The sequence below is a fragment of the Cygnus atratus genome, chromosome Z (genome assembly GCF_013377495.2).
Source record: "Cygnus atratus isolate AKBS03 ecotype Queensland, Australia chromosome Z, CAtr_DNAZoo_HiC_assembly, whole genome shotgun sequence".
Lineage (NCBI taxonomy): Eukaryota > Metazoa > Chordata > Aves > Anseriformes > Anatidae > Cygnus > Cygnus atratus.
Genome location: NC_066396.1, coordinates 29,130,147 through 29,144,609, shown reverse-complemented (window position 1 = coordinate 29,144,609; position 14,463 = coordinate 29,130,147). Strand labels below are relative to the sequence as shown.

The window sequence follows — 14,463 nt, the reverse complement described above, 5'->3', positions numbered from 1 at the left end:
TTAATGTTTTTATTTTCATAACAAAATGTGATGTTTTTCAAAGTGTAGGTGACTTCTGTCTAATCCTGTTTTAGTTCAGCGTTGAAAAACTTGGATTATTTTGATTATTACTTGCCCACAAGAGAAGACATAAAATTATTTTGTGGGATACACTGTACTTTAAATGCAATGCCACTTTTATTAACTCTTTACTATCTCAAAGCTACTATTGCAGGTGAGTGTGAGCTCTATAATCACCCAGAGTTTCACAAAGGCTAAATAAAGATCCTAGCAAGCAGTTACTAGTTTGGTAGCTCAAAATGATTAGGTTCCCCAGTAGGAAGTAGTTAAGATCTAGTTTCACTTGTAAAAATGCATTTTACAATTCAAGCTTGTTCTGTTATACTTAAAGCTGTCAATTCAAGTTTGTTTTTACATATTTACAGTTTTTCTAGTAATTTTTGTAAGTAGTTGTTAAAAATGGTAACGGAGCTATAATGATGGCTACATGGAGCCTTGAAAATCACAGTAAATCTATTCACGGCTTGAAAACGTTTGGTATGCAAGGGCAATTTGTAAGGAGTTGTGTAATTGAGTAATTGTAGAGTTTGAGACAAATATGAGGTGCTTACAGCAACTGGTATGATAAAAAGGTGTCAAAAGACTGTCAAAGGACGTATACAAGTAATAGAAAGATGTGGGGATATTGCACAGTGAGTAGGAGCTTGTAAGCAATGCATCACTGGCTTTCGATACATTACACGCAAGCGCTACTGGCTACACAGATAGCGAGAGCTCTGACGAGCTGTACAGACACTTCACAGGCTAGTAGAGCTGCCAGCGGGGATGTGTCGGGGCTACAGACCCACGCGGCAGTGGCCGTTAGCTGTGTGGGCACCGTACCTAGCCGAAAAACCACCCAAATCTCCGTGCCGCCGTCCCCCAAATACACACACCCCACAGCAGCGGGGACACACGGCACCAGGAGGCCGACTTTCCCGGCCGCACGTCGCACAGCAGCGCACCCGCGGCCACCCCGGCCCCAGCGGAGGCACTGCCGCGACCGCGGCCGCGCCGACCGCAACCCGGCGGGCTCGGGCCGCCGCCGTCCCTTCCGCCTTAAGATGGCGGCAGCCGGACAGCTCCCCCACCGCCGCCGGCTCCTCGCTGCCATTTTTCGGGGGATGAGGAGGGAGGGGGGCGTGGAGAGCAGCCGCCGCCGGGCGTTAACTTCCTGCCCGGCCCGCCAGCGGCTGCCCCCTCAGCCGGCAGCGGGCGCGGTGCGACCCCGCGGGGCCGGGCTCCTCCTCCCCGCCCGCCGGATGTGGCGTCGAGCGGCACCGGGCGGCCCCCGCGCGGACACGCCCCAGGCCACGGGCACGCCGCCGTTACTCGCCCTCCCGCCCACCCGCCCGCCGGCCCTGCGCGTGCCCGCGCGGCGGCGGGTGCGCGGCGGCGGGAGGCGCGTGCCCGCGTCCCGCCCTAGGGGGGAGCCTCCCCCGCCCGTCCCGGCGCCGTCAGTCAGGGCCAGCCCCGCCTCTTCCGGGCCTCTCCGCCTGGGCTGCCGCCTCCTCCTCCCTCGCTCGCTCTCCCTTTTGTGAGTTATAGCAACCGTTGCCTTGTGAATCAAGCGCCATAGTCACCGTAGTCCTGGCGACTGTTACCCATCAACAACAACCGCTCCTCTCCTGCTCCTCCTCCACCTCCTGCCGCTCCTCACCCCCATCCTCACCCCCTTCCTCGCCGTCACCCGCAACAACAACAACAACCACAACAACAGCGGCAGCAGCCGCCACCTCCGGCACCGACGACAGCGGGGACGCCGCAGCCCGCCTCAGCCCAGGTGAATATGCCCGGCGGCCGCACGCCGGCCCCCCCTCCGCGCTCCCTCCCTCCCACAGCCGCTGCCTCCCCCCCGGCCTCGCACCTCGCAGCATCCGGGCCGGGGACGCTCCGCCGGGACCTCCGCGGCCCCTCGCCGCCTCTCCCGGCACGGCCCGGCACGGCCCCGCCGCCCCCGGCTGCGCGAAGCGGCCGGCGGGGAGCGCGCTGCGGGGAGGGAGGGAGGGAGAGAAGGAAGGAGGGGGGGTCGGCGGGGATGGGGTGCCTGTGGGTCGGGAGAGGAGGGAGCGAGGCTTACTTAGGTCGGCGGCACGCTGCTGGGACCGCCCGGACAATCGCTGGGATGCGGTGGGTATGCATCTACTGTCTGCGCGGATGGGGGATGTGGAATCTGGGGGCAGCGAGGCTTCGGATACAATCGAGATCGTATAGTTTAAAGTACGCAAAGAAGAAAAAAAATCAGCAGAATCGGGGGGGTGGGGGTGGGAGAAGCGGCCAGAAGCACGCCGAGAAGCAGGGGGTGTTTTTCCTCTCACTTGTAGGGGCCTTGTTCTGGTTCGTGTGACTGCTGGAGATGCAGATGTTTGTGAACTTCCGATGTCTTTTAACGATACTCCTGTGTTACCAGTCGCTTTCCGTGATTTCTGTAGCCCATCTTTTTTTCTTTTTCTTTTTCTTTTTTATTCATGATGATGCTTCTTGTTTTCGGGTAAGCTGTATTTTCTTTGTTTTGTGAGGTGTTTTCCCGTTTATCCAATACCCCCACCCATACAAACATACAGTCACAGTTTCTTTCTTCTGGCAGTCCTTCTGTTAGTCATTATTATTATTACTATGATGATGCTTTTATACTGCTGGTGTAGTATGGAACAGTGCCTTCGTAGATCTAGTTCATTCATAGTAAGTTAGGTTCATGTGGAGAGGATCTATTTGATCTTCCTTAAACTCTCCACAATGAAGGAAATCCAAGATATTTCACTGCCACTTCAAGTTTATGTGCGAAGCAGCTGGGGGATAAAAAAATTAAAAAGTCTTTGTGATTTCTCTTATAGCAACTGTATTTCAGGAGGATCCTTGGGAAAGAAGGAAAGAGGCACCTTTTAACCTCTCAAGGGATTGAAGTAGAAATTTTGTTATAAATGAGGATACTTTTCATTTTTTTTCAATGCAAAATGCTTGTTCTCTTAATCTGTTTTTGTGGTTGCTTATCAACATATAAAGATTTGTTTTGCCATTGTCAGAAAATCATACTTTATACACTTCAAAAATATTTAGGATAAAATATATTTTTGGTATCTATTATTGCAATGAAATTCTCTTTTAGCATCTCTATAGCCAGTTCCACTCTCTTCCTTGACATGTCAAATCACCTGTCGGTGTGGCAGGCTTTTTTCTTTTTTGAAGTGGTGACTTACTTATTTCCTCATTGCTTTATTTAGTTAAACTGCTAAAAAAAAGCTTAATCAAAATGATGTTCTTGTTTTTAATCAAAAACCCACAATTTAATTGTATATCTCTAGAGGAGCCCTTTGTAAAATCCAAGGGTTTTTGTCAAAATTTAACAAGAATATGTTGGTTTATCTGGCATTGGGACTGCCAGTGAATGTGACAGGGTCAATTCTTCCAAGTTGCTATCAACTGCAAGACATTCTGTGTTGATATTAATACATCTTGAGGTAAGGCATACTGGCTCTTTGTTTTTTTTTCTTTTGAATGTTTCAGGGGCCAAATATGTAAAGTAGAAAATAAATTGTTTTGGGTGATTACCAAAGGCATCTACATTGTCATCTTTTTATTTTATTCAAGAGGAAACTGTTGAGTGGTAATTTTCTAGATAGTGCTGTGAAATAAGTTTGAAAGATATTAAGAATATGCAGTGTGAGTATCAAGTCAGATAATGTCTGTATGCACTCAGTAGGTCATAGGACTGTATCAGTTGTATGGAACATTTAAATCTTAATGTAGTTGTTATTAGTTTTATCAGGTAGTATATGCGATTCATCAGTTGTGAAATGATTCCTTGCATCTACTGTTGTGGAGAAGTTAAGAGGTCAATTCTGCACCATGCCTTTGTTGAGAAGCCCTCTTACAACGGGACAGAGCTCTGTTCAGGATGGACTCCTTTCCTGGGTGTTGAGGTCTGTCCTTGCAGAACATGCATCCAGATCCCTGGTAGCAATGGAAGTGTACAGGCTATGAGACAAATTTTGTTTTTCCTCTCAGAAGACACGTAAGGAAGTTTCTAAGTCAGATTAAAAGTACATAATTTTTTTCTAAACCAAAGACTTTTTTAGTATTATTTAACTGCATTTGTTTAAGGCTGCAGTTTGAAAAGTGGTAATGCAGCCATCATCACCTCATTTAATACTGTGGACTTTACTGGGAAAATTATTGACTCTATTCGTTTTGGAATGCTTTAACGGTCATAGATGAGATCTGCATTATGCACTTTGACTCCCTATTGCCCTCAGCTATCAAAATAGTTGGTTTTTGTGGTGCTAACCAGTGTTTGAAAATGAAGTGACCTGTGATTTTTTTGTTTTTTATTCCTCCATTTTCATGACTTAGATTTTGTTAACTACATCGTTGTTTCAATTGTTTCAGCACATCCTAATGAGTCTTTCTGGATCATATGCTCTGTTGTGTTGTTAGCAAACTTAGACTGTGCTACTGTGGAGGAACGTTTTCATGATGTAGTGAAAATAAATGAAATGGGAATTAAAGGTACAGTGCTGTTAGAGAGTTTAAAGTCAGGGTGCTTTATTTGATAATTAGGTTTGGCTTTGTTAGCAGTATCCAATTTCTTGTTTCTGCCTGGTACAGGAGTTTGTTAATCACAAAACTGTCTACAGATATAAATGTTACTATTTCTTTTCACTTATTGAACTTCGCATTGAGAAGAAAGGCTGTTGATTTTTTTCCTCTCTTCTTACTTGAAACTTAACCAAGTATATGAAATGAAATAATCTTTTATCATTGCAGCTCATTTCGGTGTTCTACCTAGTGGTGTGGTCTTCATGCTTTACTTTTTCCTCTTACAAAAGACTTTCTTTTAATATTCCATATTAGTTGCATTTTTACGTGTAGTCTCCAAAAGCTTACCAGCTTCAGATAGTGTCACGTGGAATACGTACATTTTTTAAAGGTTATTTTTTAAGACATATGACTCAGAAAATGCTTTTATAAATTGTTTTCAGTTGAAATGACATCTTGTGAATCCATCACAAACACAGACAGAATGAAAAATAAACTTTCAATGGTACTGTAGCATTCTTGTAGGTGGAGTTCAGTTCTTAAATCAAGCTTTTTGTCAAATGGACGTATTACAATACCAAAAGAAGTATCTTTTTAAATTATAAATGAAACTACTTATTTTTTACTCAGAAAGAGGAATGAAAAATTAATGAGTCTTTTGAACCATATAAGATAATTATTAAAATGAAGTTTTACTCTTGTCCACAAGTTTAGCACTATTTTCATAGTTCTGATAAAGGTGCTTTTATCTCTCTGTGATCGCAGGTATGATGTATACTCGTATTTTGGAAATTTACGGAGCAGCACATATACTGATTTAGCTAAATCTAGTTTGCTAGGGACAGATGGCTGGTTTAAACAGGTGTCACTTTCATTTCTTGTGCATTGTGTTGAGACTTCCAGAGGTTCACAAAAGAGCTCTCTAAAGCAGGTGGTGTTCTCTGCTTTTGTGATTAGCAAAATTTACTTTTGTAGAAAAACTAAATGTGTTTTAATAGATAACATATCACAGTTAGAAGCATTCCATATAGCACAATCATATAATATTTTAAACTTACTTTATTATCAAACTTCTAGAGGAGATGCAACTATTTGGGTGTGAAATTTCGTGTTTTATGACTACGTGGACAGCTGTAGTCCTAATAATTGTCCTGCTTGCAAGACCAAGAGCAGAAAAACAGCTTGATGTAGCATTTGTTTCACTAAATTACTGATTTTTAAATTTGTTAAATATCACTAAGGATTTTTTAAAATAAAAATGACCTACTATTAAGAACATAGAATTAGTTTCAAACTTTTTTTTTCTTGGTACTTCTAACACAGCTGTGTTTTTCTTTCTTTTATTTTTTCTTTTATTCTTTAACATTTATAATATCCTTGTTATAAAAGATTGCCACAAGAAAGAATGATTCTGAAATTTGACTTTTTTTTCTAACACTTCTTAGGCATGTGATTGTCTGTTACTGGGGCTCTTTTTTTTTTTTTTTTTAACAGTGCTTTTTGTATAACAATGGATGGTGTTTATTCAATTATTTTCCTTCTAGTAGATGCACCAGAGGGTGCTATGCTATTTGAAATACAAAAAGAAAAAAAAAAAGAAACCCTAACAAATCTTTCAATGAAATACAGTGATAACGTATTTGGGATTTAAATAAATCTAACTGTTTTTTTCTAATTTTTTCTATGCATGGTGACATATCAAACTTATTTTGGTAATACTTTGTGAAAACTTATGGAAAAAATTGACTTTCGTATTCTACTGTGTGTGTAAATATATGTATGTACACTCAAAATACAATCTGTGTTCACTGAAACTGAACAAATAGTTATATGTAAATTATGTCTGTATAGCATACAACTGAAACAGTTTTTATTTATTGAGGTAGATTATTGCTCATCTGAAAAGCGAGGTGAACTTGCTTGAGACAAGCATTTTGTAGTGAGGTTTATTATATGTTATATTTTTCATTTATAAATATATGTATATTCATATTCTATGTAATTTATTTATCGCTGAATTCTTTTATAAAAAACGTGTTTCTGCATGTATTTTTTTTTTTTTTTTTGCTTTCTGACTGAAACTCTTCCTGGATAACATTGAGGTTAAAGCTTACCTGTTTACTTCTGAGAAAGTAAACAGAATAGTTAGTTGATCAGGATAGACAGTTTTCTCTGCTGGTAGTTAATTCTGGGAAAAGCAAAACAAATAATAATTAAAAAAAACAGTAAAAAAAAAAAGAAGTGTCTTCTACATATTTATGATGACAACTCCGTTCCATTTCAGAAGTTCCTCTATGAATATATGAGACTGACAGATTAGAATTTCATTTTTGTACCTTCTGAAGTTTAGTAATATCCATTGTTGTTCTGTACACAGCTAGACTAATAAGGCAATTTTGTTGTTGTTTTTTATTTATTTACTATTGTTATTTATTTATTTATTTATTTTACTATTGTTATTTTTTATGTACGTGGATGGATAATGGTGTCCAGTTCAGTGTAATTTGCCTTTGGAAAAGTGAAAATCTGCAGTCTGGAAGTTGGGATAGTATACCTTAAATTGCTTGGTTTTGCACACTACTTTTAGTTGCTTTTTCTTCTGTCACACCATGGTAAGTTGTTTAGTTTTAGTCCCCTACCTTCAGATTTAGTGCCCCAAAACTGAGAGACGGTGGGTGGAATATATTGCAAGTTGAATTTAACAAAGGGTTTATGATTTATAGTATAAATTTTAATAAGGATTGAAGGTTTAAATTCTAGCAATTCAAAGTTGCTCTGTAATTCCCGACATATTTCTAACATTACTTTCCTGTTGCAATTCTTACATGGCATTCATAACAATGCTATGTGAATATCAAAGCTTCTATATTAATCACAAGTTTGATCTAGTGTACTTGTAGTATTTTGTGACTTATGACTTGATTGATTAGCTAGAGGAAGGAAGTATCTGGCACTATTTCAAAAGGTAATTTCATCCCCCCATGAACCCAGTACATTGAGAATAGCTCATCTTTTTTGATCTTCGGGTGAACATGTAAGGCAACCATTGTGTAATGTATGTAGACTATATAATGATGTAGCACTATTTCTTTAGTTCTTTCGTGTTCTTCTTAGTGAAGTCTTATTTTAAATAAGTTTGTAATCTCTTTAAGGCGAGAACAATGTGTTTAGATTCCAATTTTTTTTCAGGCTTTGGATACTGCCACTACAAATAATAAATAACTGGGAGCCACGTTTATTGTTCATCTGCTAAATAAATGGTTTCTATCTTCTGTTTTATTACTTCATAATAATTACTGTAGCTGTGTTTTCTCTTACATACCACCTCGAGTGCATTTTGTAAACACTTGAACTTACGATACTTAAGTCCCTGATGCAACATAGCAGAGAAGAAATAAAAATGAGCAAATCCCTAAAAAAGCACAGGATGTCCCTGTGCAGATGCTATTGAGTCAGTTTGTTCTATTTCAGTTAAGGTCTACTATTTTCTTTTTTGATTACCTCTTTTTGTACACTTACTATACTTTCCTTACAAAGGATGAAAAAATGAAATAGAATTCTGAGCCAGAACAATTTACGCTATAGCTATTAAGGTTACAGATAGCTGGTTTTTTATGATTTTGGGGAGCTAAAATTTAAAAATACACTTTTATCTCATATGAGCTAGTTCATATCTGCTGAATTTTCAGGTGTTGAATTGTATATAGTGTCTGAGGTACATTTGGTCTCTTTTCGCTAACATGCCTGTATTTTGGGCGAGAAGGCAGGGGAGTTGATCTTCAGTCACAATTTTAAGTCACAAAATCTGTTACTTTGACAATGGCATTGGATGTTTATAGGCCATACAAAAGTTTTTCTTGCTAGTGGTTAGATGATCAGGATTGCGAATGTAAGCTAATGCTCCTTGGTGTAGCCTGCTGAACATTATTGGTAAAGCATCTGGAAGAGTTAGTATTTGTCTTCGTAGACTGTCTAAACAAAATGATACACTATCGCCTGAGCTTTATCGTCGTCATCTCCAGGTGCTAACAGCTGAGAGTGCAGACTGAAAGTGCAAGAGTTAGATGAGTTGAAGTACAAAAAGTAGCTACCTGCTAAGGAGGGATAAGTCTATAGGTAGGTGAAAGCAAAAATAACAATATAATTGCCGTAACTGTGGAAAGAGTTCGGAATGTCAGGATTTCTGTCTTATGTCAAAATGTCTCAAATCTGAAGATTCTATTTAACTGCTGGAAGGAAAAAAAAAAAAAAAGTTTTCTGTGTTCTTATAGCCCTGGCTTTTTATTTTTTTTTACGCCCTCCTCTTTTTTCCCTCTTTAATAACATCTGTGCTGTATTCTTATCTCTTTGTAGTTCTGTAGCTTGACATAAGCGAGGGAGACAGTTGCTTTACAAACCTACTGAAGGAAGAATGTTTCCTCCTCTATGTTCTTGTTGATTAAATGTACAGTGTGGAAGAAACATGAAGAAGTGTGTGTGGCTGTACACTAAGGATTGCCAAATCGTATTTTTAGTTAAGTTTTTATACACCGTATTTATTATTGCTATTCAGCATTATTTGCAGTGGGTAAAGATGTAAAGAAAAAAGGAATTTACTTGCTTAAATTAAAAACCAGTATTTGTTTTTCAGGTAGTTTTTTTAGGAAAACAGTTGTTCTATAATAACCACATTTAAACTAAATTTACTCAAAATTCCTGACTAAAAATCGGAAATAACTTAATGGTTGGATCATACATGTTTTTGTGTCAAGTTGTAGAAAATTAATCAGTGTTTAACTAAATATATATATATCTACATAGTCTATTGCACCTATTTATAAAATGAATAAATGTTTTATGAAATATATTTAAATTACACCTGTAGGAAGGTCTGACTGTATTTAAAGTTACATTAGCCTTGGCTAGTGAGGAACAGTTGAACTACCTGCATAGTAGCTGTTTCCTCAAATTAACTGTTAGCCATAAGATGAAATTAACATGTTTGTTTATGGAGCAAGTGGTAGCTAAGGCTATGCCAACACGCAGATTTCTGTGTAGCATTTAGTGCACTATTTTATGTGGTCCGTTCTATTAAACCACTTCATCTGAGTGGCAAGTTGCAAAAGAATTGATAAATAATTCTTCCATATTTATTTTATTATTTTACATGGGATTTAGTAAATGGAGAAGTGTGGAATACAGTATATGTTTTCAGCTCCTCAGAGTTCCTTCTGTTTAACAGTAATAGCAATTACCCTAACTTCTAAAAGGATTATTCTTTGGACTTTCTGAAAGGCTTTGAAAACTTTTTCCATGAGCTATATCATTGATTCTCTTGTTTTAGGGAGTAAAACATGCTCAGCTTTAGAATGGAGGTATGCAGCACAGAAACATGGCTCTGTCCTGTTATTTTCTGGAAATTCTTTTATGGTCAGATTTGTATCTTGTGGTGAGGCAAGTGAGAATGTGCTAGGATGAAGGCACAGCTCTTTGTGGCATTGTTTCTCTTCAGCTTACCAGGTACCTTCTGACTGAAGGTTGTCCTGAGTTACACCATTTTTCTCCCAACTGCTCTGAAACTCCTTTTTACGGTAAGAACAGTAGTCCTGACAGAGTATGTCCAGGAACAATAATGAGCAGGTAGATTTGTAGAGATTTTGGTGCACTGTATCTATTGTTATATGAGATGAGAGAGGTTTATCACCTCAGGCTGGTTTGCAGAAAGAATTCAGAAGTTTTTGTGACTGAAGTATGCTTCATGATACAAAATTAAGTCAAAACAAGGAAAGATTTGTTAAGGTTTAGGATCAGAGTTAGTCCTACAAAGCAATAGTATAATTTATCATACAAGCAGTGATTCTAATTTATGGAATGGGACGTCCATTATTTTAAACATTGGGGGCTTCCAGTATTTTAAACATTGTGGGATTTATTATTATTGCTGGTTCAGTTGCAACTGTTTGGTGTGTTTTTTAAAATTACTATCTCAAATAATCCAGATGGTCAGTAGCCAAACAGTATGAATTCACAAGCTTGAGTTTGCGTAGTCTGGGATACTCAGAATCCAGTTGCCACATCACATCAGTAGTTGTTTGGGGAAATGGATATTATTAGGATTTAAATTTCAGATACTCAAATTACATTTCATAATACTGATACGAACCACTGTGTCTAGTTTCCTTCTTCCAAGACGGCATGAAAGTGCTCAGTATCTTCACCACTTGCCTTCCTTTTGGTATATATCTCTGTGGTGTCCTGATTGATTTCCGAAGGAACTGACATTTCTTGTCTTATGGGAACCGCTATCCACAGAATCATGACTTCAGTGCAGCAACCAACTTTCACGACCTTAGGAAGGTTGCTGTTCATATGGCCATGAGTCACAAGGTGTGTATCACAAACATCTTTCAGGTAACTGAGATGAATGGGAGCTTTAGTATTTGTTTGCCTGTGAAAGACTGCCTTTCGAGGGTTTCCACTGCTTAATTTCAAGAAAGCCTTTTAGGTTATATGGCTGGGACCCGGAACAACACAGTGTTGTAAATCTTGGCATCTTTTACTGGCTTATGTCCTCACTATTGTCAAAAACACACGGTACAAGTTCTTGTGTCAGTATGTTTGTGTTGCTGGTTACATGGTATGATCAAAGGATCCACAGAGATGATGAAGGGACTTGAGCATTTCTCCTGTGAGAGAGATGGGAGACTCTTCAACTTGCAGAAGGCTAAGGGAGGATCTTCTCAATTTATATAAATACCCGAAGGGAGGGAACAATGAGGACAAAGATAGGCTCTTCTCAGAAGACAGAACAGGAGACAGTGGGCACAAACTGGAGGTTCTATCTGAGCATCAGGTAACACTTCTTCACTGTGTGGGTAACTGAGCAATGGCACAGTTTGAGCACAAGGCACAATGGCACTGAGCACAGGTTGCCCAGAGAGGTTGCTATCTAGGCATGGTCCTGGGTAAGCAGTTCTAGGTGTCCCTGCTTGAGCTGTGGATTGGACCAGATGACCTCCAGAGGTCACTTCCAACCTCAGCCATTCTGATTCTGGGATGGATACAGGTTGGGGAGCAGCTTTGTGGAGAACGCCCTCATGGGCAGTAAGCTGAACAGAAAGCAGCAGTGTGCCTGGCAGTAGAGAAGATTGACAGTATCTCTTGGGCTGTAGGAACAGGGCTACAGTGGGGAAACTGAGGGGAGTGATTATCTTGCCCCATTCAGCAATTATTAGGCAACATCTACATCCATAAGCAGTTTTGCCCTCACCTTTCCAGTAATACAGGAAATATGGTAGTAAACTGGAGTAGGTTCAGAGGAGGGCTGCAGAGACAGGAATGCACACATACCTATGAGGGACACTGACGGACTTGGGTTTGTTCAGTTTGGAGAAGAAAAAGTTTCAGTGGTCCTAACAGCAGCCTTACCTAATACCTGCAAGGAGGTCTTCAAGATGTAGCCAGGCTTTTCATAACAGTGCATAGTGGGAGGATGAGAGCCAATGTTCGTAAGTTGAATCAAGCAGTTTACTCTGGAGAAAAAATCTTTCTCCCTGTGAGGACAGTCCAGCAATGCAGCTGTGACCAAGAGAGGTTTTACCTTCTCTGTCCTTGGAGATTTTCAAGCTCTGACTGGATAAAGCCTTGAGGAGCTGGTCTCTGACCCCACATCAGTTTTGGGAAGGAGGTTGGATTTAGGACCTGAGGTCCCTGGTGGCTTGAACTACACTGTGTTTTTGCTTGTGATTCCTCTTATGAAGCAGGAATTCCTAGCCTGTAATCTAGATTGTTTTCTTTTTCTTTTTGGACAGTTCAGTTTTGTAGGACTTTAGTTGAATTGTCACCTCTGGAGGGAAAAGAGGAGGGATGGCGTCGTAGGGATAAAAGCACAAAATAGTAGTTTTGAGATGTATCACAAAGACAGATTGGATGCACAAGAGAGTATCTCCCAACAGTTCAGAACTATTGTGTTCCTTTTTCCTTCAGTGTGTTATTATGGTTATGTTACTTTGGCTGTGACAGTTTATTCTCTGGGCTTTACAGACTTAGGACTAGACATAGATTGGATTCTGTGCATTTATTTATAAAATGCTTTACAATAAAGCCTTGAGAATTTTTGCTGGAATCTTGTCGAGGCAAAAATAATAGCAGGAGAAAAAAACTTGCAGTAAGAGGGAAATAAATTTATTAGGATTCTTCAAGACAAGATGATTATAAACAAAGGGATTTAAAAAGCAAGAAAAGGAAAGACCTGGACTAAACACCTGGCAAAGCCAAATCCCAATTGTTGATTTGTGTTTGCTTTTATTTGTATTTGTTTATTAAGGTTTTAATTTCCTGTTCTTAACTCTTTTGTTGTGGTAAAAGACAAAATTAAAAAGAGAAAACCAAGTTTTCTTGTTTAAAAAAAAAGGTTAAAATTTAATTCTTAATTGAAAGTATTAAATTGAAATTTAAAAATCTTATTTGAAAGTATTTAACGTTAGTAATTTTAGTAGTTTTGGATGATACTTCAGCTCCAGTTCAAAGGTTATTGATGAAGCAATCTGTATTTGACTAGCTGGTGGGTGATCTGTAAATGATATATAAAACACATAAAGAACTGAAATCTAAAGAGTTCTTCTTTGTGATGAGGATATCTAAAATATTTGGCTACAACTTGCCTCTGTTCGTGTTAATTTTGGTAAGAACTGGTCTGTTTCAATAAAGGATGTGGGAAGTGAAGATGACAATTTCTGAGTGTCTGAAAAGAGATGTCTGTTTAGAAAAAAAATGTTAGCTTTATCATATAGCTGCAAATATAAATAGTGATGATGGAGGTGAAGAGCAGTGATCCGAGGAAGTGTGTGACAGTATCTACTATTCGTGAACTCAGAAAAATATTTTCTGAGTCAACAGTCCTATTGATTGAAGTAGTTCTGACTATATTGTTTTGGCTGGGGTTTGATCACTGTGGGACATTCAGATGCTAAAGTCCATAGCAATATTAATGTATCTCTCACTCATATGCAGGACTGCTTGAGGGATACGCAAAGAAATACTGTACATATTGCTAACTGTGATAAATACAGTTTTGATAGTCAAGACAGTATTAGAAACTGATTCCATTACTTAAATGCTGATGTTTCATTTTTGAATAAAACTAAACAATTAAGGCATAAACAAGCAAATACATGATTCAGAACCTGCATTTTGATTGTGTTCATAAGTTGTTAAATTTACTTCTCTCAAATTTGAGAATTTCACTTGAAAGGGTTATAAGATTTCTGTGAGGCATTTGCAGTGCATTTTTTTCTTGGAAAATACCTTTTTTTTTAATGTGAACTAAATAATTGAATGCACTGTGAAAGTTGAAATGACCTAAAGGATCTAGCACCGTATATTCATTGTATTCAGTGTTGTCGTTGTATGTATTTTAGGTTTTGATGTTGCCATATTACAAACAGGATAGGTAAGGGTACCTATTTAATAGTGTTATTTTACTGTTATTTGGCAATTCTGAAAAACCAGAGAGACAATTACATATACAGTATATACACGTGCATATGTGTATATATGTATTGCATAGCCTTATATCCTTTTAAGATTTACAAAACATACTCACTAATCTTCATCATGTACACTTTCAATGCGTATGTCATCGAATATTCTTTATATATCAGTTGTTTTCTGGCATATATCCTATGTGTGCACAAGTATGGAGCAGAAATTTTATTAAACAATTATAAAAGTCTATCAACATTACCTTTAATTAAACCCTCTTTTGAAAGTAATGGCACTTACATTACCTAAACACTAGGCTCAAGCTTTTTGTCAGATTAATTGAAAATTTTTGTTAGGACTGTTCTCTGATTTTATAAGCCAGAAAAACAAACAAACTATGCTTTGGATCTAGCTGTTCTGAGATTC

General features: G+C 38.8%; 1 protein-coding gene across 7 annotated transcripts in view; it reads left to right on the top strand.

The window, feature by feature from the left end:
• Window positions 1-14,463, top strand: part of RFX3 (regulatory factor X3) — a 190,408-nt gene that overhangs the window by 66,371 nt on the left and 109,574 nt on the right. For 4 of the 7 annotated variants that reach the window (XM_035565821.2, XM_035565824.2, XM_035565826.2 and 1 more), the window contains exon 1: window positions 1,521-1,822. The exons of 1 other annotated variant lie outside the window; for it this stretch is intronic. The gene's annotated coding sequence lies outside the window, so the exon portion shown is untranslated. Of the gene's footprint in view, window positions 1-1,520; window positions 1,823-2,150; window positions 2,170-14,463 lie in introns of those variants that run through there. 2 more of the 7 variants (XM_035565828.2, XM_050716146.1) reach the window with 2 other exon arrangements.